Source organism: Salmo trutta, chromosome 10 (genome assembly GCF_901001165.1).
Source record: "Salmo trutta chromosome 10, fSalTru1.1, whole genome shotgun sequence".
Taxonomy (NCBI): domain Eukaryota; kingdom Metazoa; phylum Chordata; class Actinopteri; order Salmoniformes; family Salmonidae; genus Salmo; species Salmo trutta.
This window is the reverse complement of record NC_042966.1, coordinates 6,501,819-6,508,381: the sequence shown is the minus strand read 5'-3', so window position 1 is coordinate 6,508,381 and position 6,563 is coordinate 6,501,819.

Below are 6,563 nucleotides of genomic sequence, written 5' to 3'. Positions count from 1 at the left end.
TATTTACCAAATTGACTAAGGTAAAAAATAATAAAAAGTAACACAATAAGAATAACAAGGCTATATACAGGGGGTACCGGTACTGAGTCAGTGTGTGGGGTGCAGGTTAGTTGAGGAAATTTGTACATGTCGGTAGGGATTAAGTGACTATGCATAGATAATAAACAGCGAGTAGCAGCAGTGTAAAAAAAGGGAGGGGTGTTCAATGTAAATAGTAAGGTGGCGATTAAATTAATTGTTCAACAGTCTGAACAATTACACTTAGGTTGGAGCCATTAAAACTTGTTTTTCAACCACTCCACACATTTTTGTAACAAACTATAGTTTTGGCAAGTCGGTTAGGACATCTACTTTGTGCATGACACAAGTAATTTTTCCAACAATTGTTGACAGACAGATTATTTCACTTAAAATTCCCTGTATCACAATTCCAGTGGGTCAGAAGTTTACATACACTAAGTTGACTGCCTTTAAACAGCTTGGAAAATTCCAGAAAATTCCAGAAAATGATGTCATGACTTTAGAAGCTTCTGATAGGCTAATTGACATAATTTGAGTCAATTGGAGGTCAAACTGTGGCTGTATTTCAAGGCCTACCTTCAAACTCAGTGCCTCAGTGAATTTTTACTAGGATTAAATGTCAAGAATTGTGAAAAACTGAGTTTAGATGCATTTGGCTAAAAAGTGTATGTAAACGTCCGACTTCAACTGTATGTGACCAAAACATTTGATTTTAGATACATCCGTTCTTAAGTTTCATTTTTACTTCTTTTACTTTTTCTTTTTTTTTTTACACCAGCTTCAAACAGCTGAAAATACTATATTTTTTGTTACGGGAAATATATTTCACATCGGTTTAGATGGTACAATGATTCTCTACACTATACTTGCTTGTTTTGTCACGAACTGCAATTAGGCAAACTATTAGAATTTTAGCAAACCAGGAAATGGTGGAATGATTTCTGGATAGTGCATCTTTAATGGCTGTGATAGGAGAAAACTGAGGATGGATCAACAACATTGTGGTTAGTCCAGAATACTAAACTAACTGACAGAGTGAAAAGAAGAAGCCTGTATATTCCAAAACATGCATCCTGTTTGCAATAAGGCACTAAAGTAAAACTCCTAAAAATGTCTTAAATACAAACCGTTGTTTGGAACAAATGCAACACAACTTCACTGAGTACCAACTTCATATTTTCAAGCATGGTGGTGGCTACATCATGTTATGGGTATGCTTGTCATCAGCAAGGACTAGGGAGTTTTTTTGTTGTTGATAAAAATATATGGAATAGAGCTAAGCACAGGCAAAATCCTAGAGGAAAAAATGGTTCAGTCTGCAATCCAAAAGACACTGCGAGACAAATTCACTTTTCAGCAGGACAATAGCCTAAAACACAAATCTATACTGGAGTTGCTTTCCAAGACGACATTGAATGTTCCTGAGTGGCCTAGTTACAGTTGACTTAAATCGGCTAATAAATATATGGCAAGACTTGAAAATTGCTGTCTAGCAATGATCAATAACCAACTTGACAGAGCTTGAATAATTCTTTAAAGAATAATGTGCAAATATTGTACAATCTAAGTGCAAAGCTCTTTGAGACTTACCCATAAAGACTTGTAACTGGAATCGCTGGCAAAAGTGATTCTAACATGTATTGACTCAGGGGTGTGAGTATTTATGTAAGTGAGATATTTCTGTATTTTCAATAATTTTGCAAAAAATAACTTTTTGTCTTCACTTTGTCATTATGTGGTATTGTGTAGGTATGTGATTTTTTTTATATTTAATACATTTTGAACTAAGGCTGTAACACAACAAAATGTGGAATAAATCAATACTTTCTGAAGGCATTGTAGCTCATCTGGGAGCTAGATGTCGATGTCCGCTATGTGGCTGACTTTCCCTTTATACGTTTTTGTTCCATCATTCTTTATTTCATTGATCTTGTCTTCATAATACAGTTTCTTCTTCTTTTGAGTTTGGTCATATCATTTCTCAATTTGAAGTCAGATGTGCAGCCAGACTTATTAGCCACTCCTTTTGCCCCATCTTTTTCAACCACACAGTTGTTCAATTCCTCATAAATCCATGGAGCCTTAACATTTCTAACAGTCAGTTTGTCATGCTGCATGTTTATCAATAATTGGAAGAAGCAATGGGTACGGATATAGCTTTAGAATAAAGTTCTACAGCATTAGTAAAAATGTGATTGATACATGTGGATGATCTTGTTCCTGTAGTGTTTGGAAACACCCTGGTAGGTTGATTAATAACCTGAACCAGATTACAGGCACTGGTTATAGTAAGACACTTCCTCTTGAGCGGACAGCTTGATGAAAACCAGTCAATATTCAGGTCCCCCAAAAAGTTGATCTCTGTTTACATCACATACACTATCAAGCATTTCACACATTATTTAGAAACTGACTGTTAGCACTTGGTGACCTATAGCAACACACCAAAAGAAAAGGCTTTAGATGTGCCAAGTGAACCTACAACCACAACATTTAAATAACACTTGACATAAGATCTTCTCTAAGCATTACAGGGATATGGCTCTGAATATATACAGCAACACCTCCCTCGTAAGCATCTCTGTCTCTTCTATAAATGTTATATCCTTGTATTGCTACTGATGTATCATCAAATGAATGATCTAAATGAGTCTCAGAAATTGATAATATATGAATGCTCTGATGTTAAGTTATTTCCAAGGCTACATATTAATATGGGCTATTTTCAGCTTATCAGAGATAGACATAATGATATGATATGGATAAGAGAAAACAAAGCAAGATAAAAATCAGCAGTCCATTAATCAATTGGTGCGTGTTGCGCAGTTGAAGCTACGAACCCATAGGCTTGGCTCTCTCATCCCTTCCAGGCTTCTGGGATGGACAATGAGTCTGTCATAGCGGATGTAAGCAATGTCCCCACGCACTCTGGCAGCTTTCATGGCTAGGATAAGGTCTTTCCCCTTCTGGGGCACAGCTTCAGGATTAGTCCTCATTGAGGAAGATATAGTACGTTCCTTTCAAGTTCTTGGCTCTTTTCAGAACAGCTACCTTGTCCTTGAACCTCAGGAACTTGACCACTATCGTCCTGGGCCTATCACCTGGGCCGGTGGTGGGTTTTCTAGTCCTGTGGGTGCTCTCTACCTCAATCTTCCTGTGGCCCATCTTCAATTTCTTAAAGATCGTTTCCCTCACTTTGTCCTCAGACTCCGTCCAGGTCTCGTGGAGATTCTGCAATTCCGTCCACAACCATGTTATTCCTCCTTGACCGTCCCTGATCAATTGGTCATTGTTATCATGGACTCACACACAGAACTGATGTCCTCTCAATGACTTTCAGATTGAGGTCATCTTGCCGTTCTCCTGTATCAACTCATCGAGCTGAACCTGGGAGAACTGCAAACTGTTATCAGGTCCTGGACCTCTCTGGTCAGGTCGTCCATTCTTTTATTAGTAGAATTCACCAGTATTTGGACAAAACACTTGAAACTATTTTCTTGTTGTTGTAACAACTGCTTGTAGGTCTCTTTTTGTTTGTTTAAAAGATCCTTCACGTGTGACTGACACCACTGGCACTGTCCTCAATGGTACTCCCGCTGGCTTCGGTCTTTGTCATGGTAGCTAGCAACGCATGTTAGGCTGTTACTCCTCGCAGTTCCAGACAGGGCAGGTCACAGGGAAAATTGAAAACAACAAACAGCAGGGATCTAGACAGCCACAAACCCGGGACAATCCACTGTCCCAGCCACAATGGCTAACCACATCGCAGGCTGCGTTCAAGAACACCTCGCTAGCTTGATGTCCAGCTAGCTAGCAGCTAAGCTAGCTGCAACGCTAAATAGCTCCTCAGACCCATCCTTGGTCGGCAGGATCACTGGGAAGATACAAGCAGTCCCAGCAACTGATGCCAACTGCATCGCGGTATCCAACATAAGCTAGGTAGGTACCAAGAAATGTCCAATATTCTATTAAAACAACAAACAAAACCAAGCTTTTCCGCATACAACAGGAAGTTACGATGAGTGTCCTGGGGATTTATTTAGGTGTTCTAAAACTATGAAGTCCATCCACACTAGCAAAAAGTCAAAATAAAATTACACACCTACCAATGACTCACAGCTATTTGTAAAATGTCGTTTAAATTCGTCAAATCTTACATTTCTGAATATTTTTATTAATCAAATAGATGAATCTATTATTCTGTGTTCCTGTGCCCAAAGACGCAACACAACTAAATATTAGCAAAACACAAGGCATTGGTTATTTTCCAAAGTACTTACATTTATTTGAGAAGAGAGAACCACAAGGAGGTGAATACAGTACAATAGTGTCAACCTGGTGCACAACAGTTTAGGCACTTTATTCTCAGGTAAAAAGATCCCGGCAACCTGTCTGACAGGGATATTAAAACTGAAAAAAAACAATGGTTTTTTTCCTAAGAAAGGAGAATTCCATAAAACTTAAGAGAATAACAATTATTTGGTCATCGAGTTTAGAGGTATTGTTGTGTCAAGGGGGAGGGGGCTAGTCTGTAACAAGCGTAATTTGTCAAATAAAACAGATTATACATGGTTCAAAGAAAGTGTTAACAGAACTCACTCTACTACTACAAAACAAATGTATTGGGACATTGGAAATAAGAGGTGTTCAATTAGCATAAGATCAGAAACACAAACTTGAATGAAATGTACAAGGAAAGTAGCTAATCTGCTGGTGTGGTTGCTGCTTAAACTGTGGTTTAGTCTTATTTTGTGCATGCTGTTTTACCAGTCTTTCATGAAGCCATATGATATTATTTTGTAGGCCTATTAATTTTCAACTAGTACAATTTAACTAGTACGGCTTTGATCATGGGGAACATTTTCCTGCCCGCTAAACAGTACTAAATGTGCAAAAATTATTGTAAAGTATCACTCATGCAATAATTAATCAGTTGAGTTATTTTTGCATACTGAACACAGATGTGGAAACAAATGACAAACAGTTACGAGAGCTAAAATCAACATAACTATGTTATGACTAATGCTAAAGTCAAGCACTGACAATTAAGATATTAGACAAATGGGGTTGTTATCGTAAAAGCTAAAACATCGGTCACCCCAGAAATAAAAACAGGTAAAATAGTGAAACAAACCGGGATGTATATAGGAAGTACTGTATGTAACTGCTAAAAAAAAAAAAACATTTCCACAAGGACGACCCATTTGTATACCTGTAAATCTATTTCTTCACAACTATTTCTGAACATAAAAAAAGAATGTGAATAGAACATGAATAACAAAATGAAGAGAATCAAAACACAAATTACCACAATGTTCTCTCAAACCTATGAAAAGATAATAAATGTAAAATAATTACTTACAGTTAAAGTCAGAAGTTTACATACACCTTAGCCAAATACATTTAAACTCTGTTTTTCACAATTCCTGACATTTAATCCAAGTAAAAATTCCCTGTTAAGGTCAGTGAAGATCACCACTTTATTTTAAGAATGTGAAATGTCAGAATAATAGTAGAGAGAATGATTTATTTCAGCTTTTATTTCTTACATCACATTCCCAGTGAGTCAGCAGTTTACATACACTCTATTATTTGGTAGCATTGCCTTTAAATTGTTTAACTTTGGTCAAACGTTTCAGGTAGCCTTCCACAAGCTTCCCACAAAAAGTTGGGTGAATTTCAGCCCATTCCTCCTGACAGAGCTGGTGTAACCGAGTCAGGTTTGTAGGCCTCCTTGCTCGCACATGCTTTTTCAGTTCTGCCCACACATTTTCTATAGGATTGATGTCAGGGCTTTGTGATGGCCACTCCAATACCTTGACTTTGTTGTCCTTAAGGCATTTTGCCACAACTTTGGAAGTATGCTTGGGGTCATTCTCCATTTGGAAGACCCATTTGCGACCAAGCTTTAACTTCTTGACAGATGTCTTAAGATGTTGCTTCAATATATCCACATACACTTTTCTGCCTCATGATGCCATCCATTTTGTGAAGTGCATCAGTCCCTCCTGCAGCAAAGCACCCACACAACATGATGCTGCCTCCCCCGTGCTTCACGGTAGGGATGGTGTTCTTCGACTTGCAAGCGTCCCCCTTATTCCTCCAAACATAACGATGGTCATTATGGCCAAACAGTTCTATTTTTGTTTCATCAGACCAGAGGACATTTCTCCAAAAAGTACAATCTTTGTCCCCATGTGCAGTTGCAAACCGTAGTCTGTCTTTTTTATGGCGGAGCAATGGATTCTTCCTTGCTGAGTGGCCTTTCAGGTTATGTGGATATAGGACTTGTTTTACTGTGGATATAGATACTTTTATACCCGTTTTCTCCAGCATCTTCACAAGGTACATTGCTGTTCTGGGATTGACTTGCACTTTTCGCACCAAAGTACGTTCTTCTCCAGGAAACAGAACGCGTCTCCATCCTGAGCGGTAAGACCGCTGCGTGGTCCCATGGGGTTTATACTTGCATACTATTGTTTATACAGATGAAGGTGGTACCTTCAGGCATTTGGAAATTGCTCCCAAGGATGAACCAGACT